Genomic DNA, 17,261 nt, shown 5'->3' on the forward strand with positions numbered 1-17,261 from the left:
GCAGGTGGATGGCGCGCATGCCCAGCCGCCGTCGCCGAAGAACTCGGGCGCTGGAGCGCGGGAAAGTGCCGAATTTTCCGACCGCTTTTCCAATTGTTATTCGTACGGTTTTCCCGGCGACAACACGAAGGGCAGGATCAACCGGTTCCTCGCGCGTTCTTTCGCGAATCCGACAGTTTTTTTTTGCGGGGCCAAGAAGACGGTGTTAGTTGGTGTTTATATTGTTTAAAATAACTATTTCTGATTTTTATTTAGTTCATGTATACCGGTTTCTGGAATAAACTACACTGTGCATAAATAAAAAACTTTGAAAAACTTTTTAACACTTTGTGAATAGTGTCAAAATACAATAGTTATGGTTTTTAAAATTTGTGTATCATTTTTAATATAAAGGTAAGTTAGAAGAAATTATATCAATCTCCTTATACATTTTTAATTTTAATTGGTTGTTAAATTGATTAAAATATTAAATTTATTTGTTAATTAAGTTATGATAATTTATGGAAACAGTCTCTATTTTAAAAGTAGTTATTATTAGTTTAGGAAATACCTTTTGCAAATTGTCTATAGAAAAACAAAAGTTTAATTTTTACCTGATTTTAGATATTTGAATATAAAAATTAACATAAGAAATTTTTTAAGACATATATCCTTTTATCAGTCCAATATCAGAATTTAAATAATTATTTACACTTACATTGAATATAACATGTTAATAAGTTATAATTAGTTGTTTTATAATTAAATTATGAACTATAAAAAATATTTGACGAATAAAATTTGGAAACACTTTATTATGTTAAATTTATGATTATTAATTTCATGAAATAGTTATTTGATTTACTTTTTCTAAGTATAAAGTTATCAATTATTGATAAATTGTTGCTCAGTTATGGTGTGGATAATTTGCTTCAAGTTGGAAATATCTTGAACAATTAGGGAAATATTGTTAATATACAATTTAATATATTTATTTGGAAGGGTTTTCAAAATTACTGAGTGAGCTTTTGTAATTCCATTGCGATTTTTATCTGGTTACTGTATATCCAGTTTGTGAGTAAGTTACAGTGTACAAAAATAAAACTTTTAAAAACTTTATAATACTTATATAATACGGAAGATTTAATTTTAAAAATCTGAGTATTTCACTTTTAATTGAAAAGTTATAAGGAAATATTTTGTTTATTATTTACTAATAATATATTATATGTTAATAGATTTATTAAAAAAATAAGGATTTAATTTTATTAGATAATTTAAATCTTTTATTAATTATCTATTAGATTTATATGTTAATTAAATTATGACAATATTTTGAAACAGTGAATTATATTAAATATAGTTATTAATTTGTTTTGGGAATATCTATTAGTTTTTGCAAGTTGTCAACAAAAAAGCAACATCTAAATTCTCTGAATTTTAAACTTAAAATAACAAATTTTATCACTCCAATATTAGAACTCAAATAATGGTTTATATTGACATTAAACATAATAAGTTAATAGATCATAATTAGTTGTTTATAATTAAATTACGAACTATAAAAATACTTGAGGAATTATATTTGGAAATACTTCATTATATTATATTTATGATTAATTAATTTCATGAATTAGTTATTTGATTTACTTTTTCTAAGTATAAAGTTATCAATTATTGATAAATTGTTGCTCAGTTATGGTGTGGATAATTTGCTTCAAGTTGGAAATATCTTGAACAATTAGGGAAATATTGTTAATATACAATTTAATATATTTATTTGGAAGTCTTTTCAAAATTACTGAGTGAGCTTTTATAATTCCATTGCGATTTTTATCTGGTTACTGTATATCCAGTTTGTGAGTAAGTTACAGTGTACAAAAATAAAACTTTTAAAAACTTTATAACACTTAGTGAAATATTGTTAAAATACGGAAGATTTAATTTTCAAAATCTGAGTATTTCACTTTTAATTGAAAAGTTATAAGGAAATATTTTGTTTATTATTTACTAATAATATATTATATGTTAATAGATTTATTAAAAAAATAAGGATTTAATTTTATTAGATAATTTAAATCTTTTATTAATTATCTATTAGATTTATATGTTGATTAAATTATGACAATATTTTGAAACCGTGAATTATATTAAATATAGTTATTAATTTGTTTTGGGAATATCTATTAGTTTTTGCAAGTTGTCAACAAAAAAGCAACATTTAAATTCTCTGAATTTTAAACTTAAAATAACAAATTTTATCACTCCAATATTATAACTCAAATAATGGTTTATATTGATATTAAACATAATAAGTTAATAGATCATAATTAGTTGTTTATAATTAAATTACGAACTATAAAAATACTTGCGGAATTATATTTGGAAATACTTCATTATATTATATTTATGATTAATTAATTTCATGAATTAGTTATTTGATTTACTTTTTCTAAGTATAAAGTTATCAATTATAGATAAATTGTTGCTCAGTTATGGTGTGGATAATTTGCTTCAAAAAGTTAGAAATATCTTGAACAATTAGGGAAATATTGTTAATATACAATTTAATATATTTATTTGGAAGTCTTTTCAAAATTACTGAGTGAACTTTTATAATTCCATTGCGATTTTTATCTGGTTACTGTATATCCAGTTTGTGAGTAAGTTACAGTGTACAAAAATAAAACTTTTAAAAACTTTATAACACTTACTGAAATATTGTTAAAATACGGAAGATTTAATCTTCAAAATCTGAGTGTTTCACTTTTAATTGAAAAGTTATGAGGAAATATTTTGTTTATTATTTACTAATAATATATTATATGTTAATAGATTTATTAAAAAAATAAGGATTTAATTTTATTAGATAATTTAAATCTTTTATTAATTATCTATTAGATTTATATGTTGATTAAATTATGACAATATTTTGAAACCGTGAATTATATTAAATATAGTTATTAATTTGTTTTGGGAATATCTATTAGTTTTTGCAAGTTGTCAACAAAAAAGCAACATTTAAATTCTCTGAATTTTAAACTTAAAATAACAAATTTTATCACTCCAATATTATAACTCAAATAATGGTTTATATTGACATTAAACGTAATAAGTTAATAGATCATAATTAGTTGTTTATAATTAAATTACGAACTATAAAAATACTTGCGGAATTATATTTGGAAATACTTCATTATATTATATTTATGATTAATTAATTTCATGAATTAGTTATTTGATTTACTTTTTCTAACTATAAAGTTATCAATTATTGATAAATTGTTGCTCAGTTATGGTGTGGATAATTTGCTTCAAAAAGTTGGAAATATCTTGAACAATTAGGGAAATATTGTTAATATACAATTTAATATATTTATTTGGAAGTCTTTTCAAAATTACTGAGTGAGCTTTTATAATTCCATTGCGATTTTTATCTGGTTACTGTATATCCAGTTTGTGAGTAAGTTACAGTGTACAAAAATAAAACTTTTAAAAACTTTATAACACTTAGTGAAATATTGTTAAAATACGGAAGATTTAATTTTCAAAATCTGAGTGTTTCACTTTCAATTGAAAAGTTACAAGAAAATATTTTGTTTATTATTTACTAACGATATATTATATGTTAATAGATTTATTAAAAAAATAACGATTTAATTTTATTAGATAATTTAAATCTTTTTATTAAATATCTATTAGATTTATATGTTGATTAAATTATGACAATATTTTGAAACCGTGAATTATATTTAATATAGTTATTAATTTGTTTTGGGAATATCTATTAGTTTTTGCAAGTTGTCAACAAAAAAGCAACATCTAAATTGTCTGAATTTTAAACTTAAAATAACAAATTTTATTACTCCAATATTAGAACTCAAATAATGGTTTATATTGACATTAAACATAATAAGTTAATAGATCATAATTAGTTGTTTATAATTAAATTACGAACTATAAAAATACTTGAGGAATTATATTTGGAAATACTTCATTGTATTATATTTATGATTAATTAATTTCATGAATTAATTACTTGATATATTCCTTCTAAGTATATAGCTGTAAAATATAGATAAACAGTTGGTCAATTATGGTGTGTATAATCTGCTTCAGAATGAAATATTGGTAATATACAAATTAATATACCTATTTTAAAATGCGTTCAAAATTAATGAGTAAGTTTTTATAATTCCATCGCGATTTTTATCGGGTTACTACCTTTCCAGTTTGTGGATAAGTTATAGTGGGGAGATATAAAAAACTATTAAATACTTTATAACACTTAGTGCAATATTGTAAAAATACAACAGATTTAATTTTCAAAATCTGAATGTTTCACTTTTAATAGAAAGGCAAGTTACAAGACAATATATTGCTTATTATTTACTATTTATGTATTATATATTAATAGAATCATTTAAAAAATAAGGATTTATAATTTTTTCGATAAATTCAATCTTTTCAATTATTATCAATTTCATTTATGTGTTTATAAATATATAATAATATTTTGAAAATGTGCATTATTATAAATAAAATTATTATTTGTTTTGGGAATATCTATTAATTCTGACAAGTTATTAACAAAAAAAAGGTAAAAAGTTCCATATTATCTGATTTTAAAATATCTAAATTTGAAACTTATAATAACAAATTTTATAAAACAAAAATAATATTAGGACTGAAATAATTGTCCATACTAAAATTAAATATAACAAGTTAATTGATCATAATTATTTGTTTTATAATTAAATTACAAACCCTAAAAAGTTACTTGACAAATAATATTTTGAAGCGTTTGGACTGTTTGGAAATATTTTGATTAGTTAATAAAATATTGTTGATACACAATAAAATATCTTTATTTGAAAGCGTTAGCAAAATCTGAAATTTTGATATTTTATTGTTAATGCAAAAATAAGTCACAAGAAATAAGTCGAAATTTAGCAATAATTAATTGGAGATAAGAAGACGATGATATTTTGTATTAATATCGTTTAATATAACTATTTATATTTTAATCTACTTTGTATATATCCAATCTGTGGATAAATTAAAATATGCATAATTAAAAAATTTGTGAGCCGGCTTGGTGGCGCAAATTTATGATTTTGAATGTTTAAAATTTGTGAATATTCTAGACAAGAGTGTAAAATTCAACAAGGAAAATGATCCCAGTCACTCCAGTAACCAGGCTGGGTAACACCGGATGTCTTCTGGGATGATTTCTAAAGTTGGTCGGTCACTCGCCAATCGGTAGGCTTAATGCTGAGGACCGTGGTTCGGAGCCAACGTTAAACTTTAGGCCCAGCTCAGATAAACCCATAGTTGGTAAAAGGAGACTCTAAAATATAGTAGAGTATCTAAAAATATAGTTTTAGCTTTCGAAACCTGAGTGTTTAATTTTTAATAGAAAGTTAGGTCACAATACATTATTTTAATATTACTAATTGTTTTGAATGATCAATTAAATTTATTTGTTAATTAAATTGTGGTAATATTTTGAAATATTATATTAAATATAATTATTGCTAGTTTTTTCTTTTTTTAAATATATTTTAAAGTCTTTTTTACCAACTATGGGTTTATCTGGACTGGGCCTAAAGTTTAACGTGGGCTCCGAACCACTGTCCTCAGCATTAAGCCTAACGACTGGCGAATGACCAACTTTAGAAATCATCACAGAAGACATCCGGTCTTACCCAGCCTGGTTACTGGCGTGACTGGGATCATTTTCCTTGTCAGATTTTACACTTTTGCCTAGAACATTCACAAATTTTAACAGCAGCTATCGCAACAGTAGGAGGACCCTCCTATCGCCATACCACTGCGCCACCAAGCCGGCTATTGTTAGTTTTGGGAGAAACTATTGCATATTATAAACAAAAAATACAAAAAACCTATTTTTCCTGATTTAAGGTACCTGCATTTAAAACTCAAAATAACAAGATCCATAAAACAGAAATATTTTTTTATAAGCCCAGCTCTTGTGAAAACATGGACATTTATACACTTTTCCAATAATGTAAATTATTTAATTATTTATTAATACAAATCAGTTGAAGTTTTTTCTTAATGATGAACTATAAATAATTATCTGATAAATATTATCTTGAAGCAGCGTATTATTTTAAATATAATTATTATTAGTTTTAAGAATAACCGTTGTAAATTACCAACAAAAGAGTAAAAATTAAAATAACAGATTTTATAAAACAGGAATTTTATTCCAATATCAAAATTTAAATAATTGCGTACACTAATATTAACTATAAGTTAATTAATATAATTAGTCTTTTAAAATTAAATTACCAACTATAGAAAATTTCTCGATGAATATTATTTTGAAACACTTTATTATGTTACACATCTTAAATTTAATATATTTATTAATTAGTTAATTGATTCTCGTTTACTAACTATACAGTTATTAAATATAGTTTCATACATTGTCAACACATTTTTTGCTAAATTATAGTGTGCATAATTGACTTTATATATTTAGAAATACTCTGATTCGTTAATGAAGTATAAATTAGAAATTTTCCTTAATTTTTACTTTTTGTTGATTATTAATTAAATATTTGTTAATTAATTTATGATAAAATTTGAAACAGTCTTTTGTTTTAAATATAATTATTATTAGTTTTAAAAATAACCATTGTAAATTATCAACAAAAGAGCAAATAAGCTATATTTTTCTGGTTTAAGATATTATATCCTTTTAAAAATTAAAATTACAAATTTTATAAAACATAAATAATGTTTTATCAGTCCAATATTAGAACTCAAACAACTGTTTACACTGACTTTATATATAACAAGTTATTAAATTATAATTAGTTGTTCTATAATTTTTATAATAACAAAAATTACTTGACGAATAATATTTAATATAACGATTAAACAGTTTTAATTTTTTAAACAGTGTATTTTTTTATATACATTTATATTAGATTTTACTTTAGTTTATCCATTGAAAAGTACCAAAAAATATACAAGGAAGCCTAAATTTTTTATGATTTAAGGTATTTGAAACTAAAATTTAAAATAATAAATTTTATAAAACAAAAATAATTTTTATATCAATCTAATATCAGGACGCAACCAATTTTCTAAACTAGCATTAAATATAATACGTTAATAAATCATAGTTAGTTGTTTTATAATTAAATTGCAAACTGTGAAATATACTTGACGAATGATATTTCGGAACACTTGTATTATGTTACAAGCATTATTTTTAATATTGGAATGGTTAATGAGTTATTTGATTTACGATTCTTAAGTATATAGTTATTAAATATAGTTGGATTACATATTTTTTTTGCTAAATTATGGTGTGCATAATTTACTTTAGAACTTTGGAAATATTTTAATCAGTTTGTCAAATATTGTTAATATATAATAAGCATATTATTTGAAAATGTCTTCTTTTTATTTAATACAAGTTTTATTATTATTAAGAGTTATGTAAAATATAAAAGTATACAATTTTTTTCAATAATTCAATAATAATTTTATTAATTAGAAATTTTAATAATTAAACAAATTTTAACTATAATTATTATTAGTTTTAATTGATTTACGTGAAATATTTTTAACAGATTAAAAGTATAGATAAATAAAAAAAATGAAAAACCTCTTCTTTTCTCATTCAAGGTATTAGAATTCAAATTTAAAGTAACAAATTTTATGAAACAGATATAATTTTTTAGCGGTTCAGCATCAGAACTCAAATAAGTCAACTAATATTAAATATTACTAGTAGATCATATTATATATTTATACAATTATTGGGTATTATTTATAAAATGGGTATTATATTATTTAAAATAGCTAGATCGTGTATATACAATTTGTGGATAAGTTACATCATAAATAAAAAAACTTTGATAAACTTTGTAACACTAATATTGTTAAAATATAGTATACTTATTGTTTTCAAAATCTGAGTGTTTCATTTTGAAAATAAAGTCAAGAAAAATAATTTTATGCTTTCTTTTTATTTATTACAACTTTTATTATTAACTACTTTGTCTTATGTATTGTATTTATTAACTAACTTTGTCGATTGCTAATTATTATTTTTTGTTATGTTTTTTATACTATTCGACAATCATTTGAAAAAAAAAGAGGTTTTATGAAACGGTTAATAGTCGGAATGGACAATGCTTGGAGAATACAATGGTTAGGGTAAATTTTTTAATGCATTTTGTAATATATAGTCAAGCATTAACATATCACAAAATCATCTTGTTGTTTTTCTGCCATATAATAACATCGCATAATTCGCTTTAAGCAAGACTTTTCTTTCAGTTAGAGATAAATAGAAATGATGTCGATTAAAGGGCGCTTTGCCCAGTTTAAATTATAGAAATATTTTTGTATAACTCATTAAACTTAGTCATAGTTTCAATAAAATGTTATACTTAAAGCATATCTTAATTATACCAAATTAATCTTTCGGACATATTTGAGATAATAGAATATTAGCAGTTTTGCTATTTTTTTGGAATATTAGTAAATATTATGAGTATTTTAGAATACATTTTGGTTTGTTGCTATTTTCCACAGTTAATTGGAACATTCACTTATAAATGTTATATAAATTATAAAATATAAATTATAAAGGAATTTATGTTGAGATACCCATTTTTAATGGCCCAAATAAATTAAACCATGTGCGTGACATAAGAAAGAATATGTTAAGTATTTTTCTATGTCTATAACTAAATTACGAATATAAGCAAAATTGGCTATATATGGGAAGGATATATAGAAAACAAAGAAATGAGACATTGTTATTCTGTCAATACCTGTCCAGGTCTAATTAAAAAATTAGTAGATGACATTAAAATCCCTAAAATTTTGGATGTATGTTGTATGTTGTATGTTGTGTTTATCCAGTAAGTATACATTTATATAAATGGGGCTTTAATTAATAAATATGTATTGTATAATTTTAGAAAGTTTAGCTAAATCTCGCCTAATGATTATGTGTCTGAATGCGTTCGATATATTATGTCTTAATAAACCCGGTAGGTGGCGTTGCCGATTCCCGAAATCTTAATAGCGATATGTATTAACAAATTCTAATATAAAAACATATAAAAAGAAAATGTCACATCCTCTTTTTCTCACGCTTCGAGTCAAATTTCTGTTATCTATTTGTAGGATTCATTAATGTAAGCCACTGTGAGTTTATAATTGTGATGATTTATAGAATAGATAATAATTGTTTATTATTGAAATAAATGATTCCATCCAAACCAACAACCAATGTACAGACAGGACAACGCATGTCGGGTTCGCCACTTTCATTATAATATTAATAGTAGAGTACACCAGTGGGAATCCATCCATTAAACGCTATTTAAACCTAACTTTGAAACCTTAGTCTATACTAGACACTGAAAACTATTTGTAATATATATGAAAAGTGCTTTTAAATAATAAAAAAAACAGTGTTTCTGTTTCAAAAACAACATCTTCAACAAAACCTTAATTTTGCATAGACTAGTAATAGTTTTATTAATAAAATACCACAGAAGTGTTGTTATTGCTATTATTAAATATTAGATGAAAATTTGTTTATTAATATTTTGTTATATTACGAGCGACATTAGGAACTCAGCAAATCCTACTTATAAATAAGCATTATTAGTACATGTGGTGGTTTTTATTAATGATTCAGCAAACCTAATTTCAATCTATGCTGTGACTTTTAATTTGATATATTTATGCAAGAGTAAAAATTATTGTAATTAAATGTACTCGCTATAATCGCAAAGGGTTAAAATATATTTTAAAAATAGTTTAGTACAATAAACAACTGAATACAAAATTAATATTATTGGCATTTATAATTCTTATAGGTCAATTGAAAAGTTCCCGGCCTGACTCATAGATGGCGCTACTAGTATTAAAGCCATATGTTTTTTTAGTTAGCCCTAATCCTAAAATATGCGAGCATAAATTTGAGAGCTGTTGAATCATTGGTTTGTGAATTATTGCGTTTTGAGTGAAGCAACTTTTGTTATTGTGAAAAAAATATTGCTTTTTGAAGTGAAAAAATACAGTTGAAGCAACAACTTCGCTTGATGCCGAGTTTCTGGGTACCGACCGAGGAAAATCAACCATCAAGGATTGGTATGCTAAGTTTAGACGTGGTGAAATGAGCACCGAAGACGGTGAACTCAGTGAACGCCCAAAAGAGATTGTTACCGAAGATAAAATTTAAAAATTTCACAAAATGATTTTGAATGACCGTAAATTGAAATTGAATGAAATAGCAGATGCTCTAAAGATATTAACTGAACGTATACATCATATCAGGGAAAGCCCTGTGCAAAGTGGGTGCCGCGTGAACTCACTTTTGACCAAAAACAACGACGAGTTGATGATTCGGAGCAGTGTTTAAAAATGATTAAGCTTAATAAACCCGAGTTTTTGCATCGATATGTGCATCGATGTGTGACAATGGATTAAACATGGCTCCACCATTTCACTCCGAAGACCAATTGATAGTCATCTGAGTGGATTGCACACAATGTACCCGCTCCAAAGCTTGTGACAAAGCAACAGTGGTCTGGCAAGGTTATGGCGTCTGTATTTTGGGATGCGCGTGAAATAATTTTCATTGACTACCTTGACAAAGGAAGCACCATCAACATGTAATAATACATAGCGTTATAGGACTGTTTGAAAGACGAAATCGCCGAAAAATGGCCGCATTTGAAGAAAAAGAAACTGCTGCTTCACCACCAAGACAATGCATGGTGTGGCAAGTCAGTGAAAACAATGGCAAAAACCCATGAATTGGGCTTCGAATTGCTTTCCCATCCGCCGTATTCTCCAGATCTGCCCCCTAGCGACTATTTCCTGTCCTCAGATCTGAAAATAATGCTCGCTGGGAAGAAATTTTCGTCGAATGAAGAGGTGATCAACAAAACTGAGGCCTATTTTGAAGAAAAAGACAAATCGTAGAACCAAAATGGTATCGAAAAGTTGGAGGGTCGCTATAATCACCCTTGAAGGGAATTATGTTGAATAAAAAAAATTGAACATCTTTATTAATTACACATGCCAACGATGAATGAACTTTCTCAATAATTTTAAATAATTAATGTGCTGATTTCGATATTCGGCCATTTCATCAGATTTTAATATTTATTGTGGGTTATGTGGCGATTTAGTGAAGTTTTTAATTTGCTCCTAATAAATATTTATTAATATTTGATCAACAATCTTTATGTTGACTTTTGTCCTAATATTTTATGCTCATTCTCAAAAATGGATCACTAGAGCGACGTGTTGTGTTTGGTAGTAAAAATCAACCGTCAACTGTTAGTCATAATAAAAATATTATATAATATTTAAAAACCAGTTTTTCAAGGCTTTTTGAGAGTTTCTGAATGGTTTCTTTGGTTTTTTTTAAATATGTATCTAGTAATACTGTGCTTTTCAAAAGTAGACTAAAAACTTTATTTAGTATTAAACCAAAATCGGTTCTTTATAAATATTTAATTTCTCTCATATTTCAATAATTTCACTATATTTAATGATTAAATTAAGCGTAATTAATATAAATGGGATATAACGGGAGAGAGAGAGAGAGAGATCGCTAGACATGAATCTTGGATCAACATAAGGGCAAAGAAAGTACATTTTCATTGGGAAGGGAATTTTAGAAATAAATGGTAATCGTATAGGCATGGCAGATATATTGAAGAAGACTTGGCAATTGTTTTAAATTGAGGTAACGACTCCCATGACCACATCATTAAGTCACATATTAAACGATGCTATTCGGCATTAAAATAATTCAGAATACTTCTCAGAACCTTAAGGGTGGAAAACCGTTTAGTAGCTATTCCCATACTATTTATAACGATAACACGTTTATTTTTGAAATAGACAGTTTTGGTAACAATACGATTGCTAAGTTTGCGATTAGAAACAAACTACGACAGAATTTTAAAACATACGTATTTTTCTTTGGATAATTATTCAGAAAACTTGGCTGGTGTTTTATTTTGTTTGGTTGGTTTTCTTTCGTGGACGTTCGTGTATTTACGGTTTGGATTTATGCGTTAAAGACATTTTGATATACATATAAGCAATAATAACTTTTGTATTATTTATAATATGTGCAAATTTTCACATTTCTACTGAAAATATTGTAGTAACATAGATATACAAGGTTTTGAACATGAGCAAACAAATGCTGTTTATAAGGGTAATTGAATCCAAATCAGCAGCGCGTTTTTAAAAGTTTGTTCTAGTTTTTGAAATACTTAATAAATTCATTATTTATTATCTTTGAGCACTAACGGTCATTTCTTCAATTAAAAATTCTAAATCATAAATGTACAGATATTTAACTCAGGATTTTATGCTTGCTTTGGATTTGTTTTATGTATTTAATAGTTATTAATATTTTTTTATTTTTTAATTATTACATTGTTATTACATCGTTTCCGACTAACCTACAATTTGTCTTTATGATAACTTATATCCAGGTATATAACTAGCCCATCGGCCCTATCTCAGTCTCTAGTGAAATTATGTTTATAAATGTCACTGCTGTCTTTTTTATTATATGCACTTCACTACACAACACTACACAAGATCAGATGGTTTGATTCTTTTGAGTTTGCGTCCTGTTCTGGTGGTATCCAAAAGCTGCAATACTTCAATATTCTCATGTGAATGGAGTCTTTCCTTATACCCCCTTGTAATTTTCTTGGTTTCTTGACTGACTGTGGGTATCTGAATGTCTCGATGTAGTTAATCAGTCCTATAGTATTTGGGTGCACCCACAATACCTTTCTTGTTCTTAAAGATTTTATTTTGTTTATGTTACTCTTTGCAGAACATCACCATAATTGTACTCCGTATGTCCATATAGGTTTCAGTATTATGGTGCTTACCACAATAGCAATTTATTATGTAATAATAATTGCGATTTTCTTCCAATCAGCCAGTACATTTTCCTATATTTCAATTCCAGTTCTTTTCTTTTTTTCTTTATATGTTCCTTCCAGCGAAGTTTTGCATCAAGATTCATTCAATATTTAGCTGCTATAGGAATGATAGTATTATTTAATGTTATTGTTGCTTGTACGGTCTGATTGTAGGTGCATTGCATATGCACATATTTACTTTCGTTAATTTTTATTTTCCGAGCTTGTGTCCAATTATTTATCTTTTCTCTTGCCTGTTGCAATTTTCGTGAGGTTTCTTCACTATTGTCCCCGACAGCTATAATCGCAGTATCATCAGCAAATGTAGCCATCGTAATATTCTCCATTTGTGGTATATCACAAGTGTAGAATAGATAAAGCATTGGCCTCAGTACACTTCCTTGTGGTTCATCTGCTTTAGCTTCTTTTATTTTAGAGTAAGCTTCTTCTTGTTTGACTCTAAATATTCTGGTTGTAATGTACGATTTTAATAGTCCGGGGTGTTGTTTTGGTAAAATTTACTATAGTTTATGAACAAGGCCTTCATGTCAAACCTTATCGAAGGCTTGTGCTACATCTAAGAATATAGCTGAGCATACTTTTTTACTTTCGGATATTTAAATGATGTCCATGCTGTTGCTTCAGCCATTAGTTTACAAATATCAGGCCCGACAAATATTCCTTCTTTGATTTTTTTCTTATGATTGTTTTGGAAACAGCTTGGTTAGGTACCGGAAAGTCGATGTGTCGCAATTGAGCGCGCGCGTTGACAAATTTCTGAATAAGGACAAGTTTATTGTGTAGAGGTAGAAATAAAACATCCTGAGGGTTCACATTGGTAGAGAGGACACGTTAGTTTTCCTGGCTCATAATGAATACGGGTCGGCTATACCTTTTTAACATAGTAATGATCAACTGCGGGGCTACTTGACAGACACAAAAGATTAAAATATCGTGGATTCAGATTGCATCTCAACTAATAGACCTGTAATGAATATGTAAATAAATTTATATTTCGAAACTAAGTACAATTCATCAACTTTAAAATCGCGATTTGCCAATGACTCTCGAAATATTTGATCTTGGTCGAAATTCTACGCATTTTGTCGTATTCTTATTTTGTACTGCGCGAGCCATAGGGATAGATGGTTTTTTATTTCCAATGCTGAATAGAGCTTTCTTTAAACAGTATTTAGACGTGTCTATGTATAAACGCTATTAATTTCCATCATATGGTGTATTCATCACTTCAAATAAACCTTTGATATCATTCCAGAAAAACATTTACTTTTATTTTTGTAAATATAAGGAGAATTGCAGATAACACAATTCTAAGAAAGGCTACTGCTCGAGAAAATATTCTAAAAACCTAGAATTCGACATTCATCATTTCAGCATTTGTCTTTCAAAATGAATTACGTGAAATTTGTCATTTAACTTGATTTTATAAAGCTCAGCAGCAAAACAAAAAGTCGAGCTTTGTTTCAGATGCACCCATTTATGATCTTCTATATTATCTATATTTTGTGGATAGGATTTTCTAAAAATTCGTTCTTAGGGGGTATTTACGGCTAGGAAGGAGTAATTATGTGAAATTCCAAATAATTGTTTTGTATCATTCATTTTTAATTACAACTAATCTAGAATAAGATTAACGAGCAACATTTTCCCATTAAACTCCTAAAACTCTAAAAGTTTGACAGTCTCGAGTTTGACCCACTGACGTTTACTCAGTATGGTTCACTCTTGGTTAAACCACACAACACGCACTATGCTTTGCTTTTAACCCATTGTACTACACTAGCTCATAAGAGTTGGTCCTTTCAAGTCTTCTCACTATTCCACTTTGGTCTAGCAGCTGGATAGCTTCAACGTTTTCGTCCCTATTTAGTCGTTCTTCATGTTGCTTTGCAACAGTTCTTATTTCGTCTGCCACCATCTCCACTCCTAGGTCTGTGTGTAGGTCGCTGTTTCTTCTATATCAAGGGGCATTGACAATACCCTTTCGTACCTTATTCTGGAATTTTTGTGTGACTTTTATATTGGTTACACAGGCAACCTTCCAAAGTTCTATGCCGTATATCCACACAGTACCTGTTTGTATATCATCAACTTATTTCGAGTTGAGAGTTGAGAGTGTCTACCTAATAGGCAATATAATTTCCTATGTTTGAGATTTAGCTCTTCTCTTTTCTTCTTAATGTGTTATTTTCATTGTAACTTCACATCCAGGTTCATGCCTAGGTATTTAGCTATTACTGCATATGAAATAATGCGATTTTTAATTATTACTGGCATTTGAACAGTATGTTTATTGGTAAAATTTACATACACTAATTATTTTCATAAAGCCTAATTTTCGTCCATGCGTTGACTAGACTTATTGCCTCCTGGAGTTTTTCATTAGATTCTTGTTCCGTTTTGACAACTGCCAGTACACATATCTCGTCTACAAGCGTGGCTGTTTTAGTTTGTTCTATTACTGGTATACCATAGGTGTTTAGAAGATACAGCAATTGACCCAGAACAGTTCCTTGTGGTACACAAGCCTTTATCGATCTTAATTCTGAATATTGATCTGCGCATCTAATGCGAAACATTCTTTCATTAATATAAGATTTTAGCAGTAAGTTGTATTGCTCGGACAAAAGTTGTTTAAGCTTATGTTCATGTTCCCGAATCATCGTTCATGTTATCGAATGCTTGAGCAACATTCAGGAATACTGCAGAACATATCTTATTTTCTTCTAGTGCTTTTTTCAATGATCAGTAAGTCTATGCACCTGTTCCACTGTTATGTGTTTTTGTCTAAAACTAAATTGATGGAGTGAAATTATGCATTTCTCATCAATAATAGGTTTAAGTTCTTTCAGAAGTATTTTTTCAAAAAGTTTTGAAATGACCGGTGTCAAAGATATTGGTCTATATGTTGAGATCTCATTTACAGGTTTTCCGGGTTCAGGAATATGACCTCCGCCATTATACAGCAGGTAAGCATATCTTTTAATCTAAAGTTTGCATTAAATATGTAGAGCAGTTTTATTATTGCTTTTCTTGGCAAGTGTTTAAGAATTTCTCCTCTAATCAGATTATATCCAGGTGCTTTTTTCGGCGGTGGTGGTGTTTCCAGGTGTCTCTATTTCTTCTGTTATTTCTTTTGGTGTTACTGGTTCTATTTCCTTGGTGGTTACTTAAATTATTTGAGGTAGGATTTAAGTCACTTCTGTTTGATTTGGTTGGAATGTATTTTCCAAATGCCCATGTTCCGTTTTCTCTTTTCAAAGGAGGATTATGTGCTGTTGGTGTTTTTTTTTCCTTTAGTGGCCTTCCATAGAGAATAATCAGTGTCCTTTTCACATGTAAGCTCTAGAAGGTTTATTGTTTCGTTCTTCATTTTCTTTATTTCTCTTCTCAGGGTTTGTGTGATATTTAATTTATTTTTATTTATTGGTGCTCTGTTTTCAGCTGCGATATTTCTTATTTCATTTGGATAATTATACCCAGCAGTTGTTTTTTTCATTGGTCTCTTATTGTTTCATACCGTCTGTTGTATATCACTAACGAATTTGTCAGTTTCTATAATAAGTTTTTCTGTTGTTTTTATTTATATAATTTACTGATATTTGTCTGGGTGTATAGAAATCTAATAAAAAATTATTAATGTCTGTTGGACAGTATGTAGGTCGACCAGTGGAATGAAAATCACATTTGTGTTCTTTAGCTGAGTAACTCTCTTGCTTTTGTGGTAATTAATAATGAACCTCAAAATGTGTATTTCGCATTAATATATCCTCCTAATAAAAATTTTTCTTCCAGATTTGTAAAGAAGGTCGAGATAGTTATGAGATATATTGTAGTCTCTTGAGATCTCTCAGTGTTAAGTATATATCAGCTACTTTAATAGTCTCTCTTTTGTAATATAAAGTCAAAGAGGTATAATGCATTTGTTCAGTTATTATTAGTATATCCTCAAAATACTTAATATTTTGTTTTTTATTACCGCGCTTTTTCCGCTGCCAGCATTAGGCTGGTGTATTGTGTCAAAATCAATTAATATAATTTATCGAATTGCTATTGCCGTAGTATAATATAGGCTATTTTATATAAACAATAGACTCAATCAAAAATGCATCGTACACAAAAACCGAATAATATATTCATCAGCGTCTTTATTTAAGTTTATAATTAATCGCTTTTTAAAGGGGGAATTATAATTTTCTTATTAAGCCAAATAATGGATAATTAATTATTTGAGCCATTGTACCGTAATACTTTAAGGGCATATTTATCTTTGCTTTAATTAACATC

The 17,261-nt window shown here is 27.4% G+C and overlaps 1 protein-coding gene across 1 annotated transcript in view; it reads left to right on the forward strand.

Moving 5' to 3' along the window:
- The first annotated feature begins 256 nt into the window (after positions 1-256).
- Positions 257-17,261, forward strand: part of LOC143200605 (orexin/Hypocretin receptor type 1) — a 1,081,956-nt gene continuing 1,064,951 nt past the window's right edge. The window contains exon 1 of the mRNA XM_076411106.1: positions 257-393. The gene's annotated coding sequence lies outside the window, so the exon portion shown is untranslated. The remainder of the gene's footprint in view (positions 394-17,261) is intronic.

The sequence above is a fragment of the Rhynchophorus ferrugineus genome, unplaced genomic scaffold (genome assembly GCF_030347505.1).
Source record: "Rhynchophorus ferrugineus isolate W39M unplaced genomic scaffold, kcgeb_rfMv2 rfM8, whole genome shotgun sequence".
Classification (NCBI taxonomy): Eukaryota; Metazoa; Arthropoda; class Insecta; order Coleoptera; family Curculionidae; genus Rhynchophorus; species Rhynchophorus ferrugineus.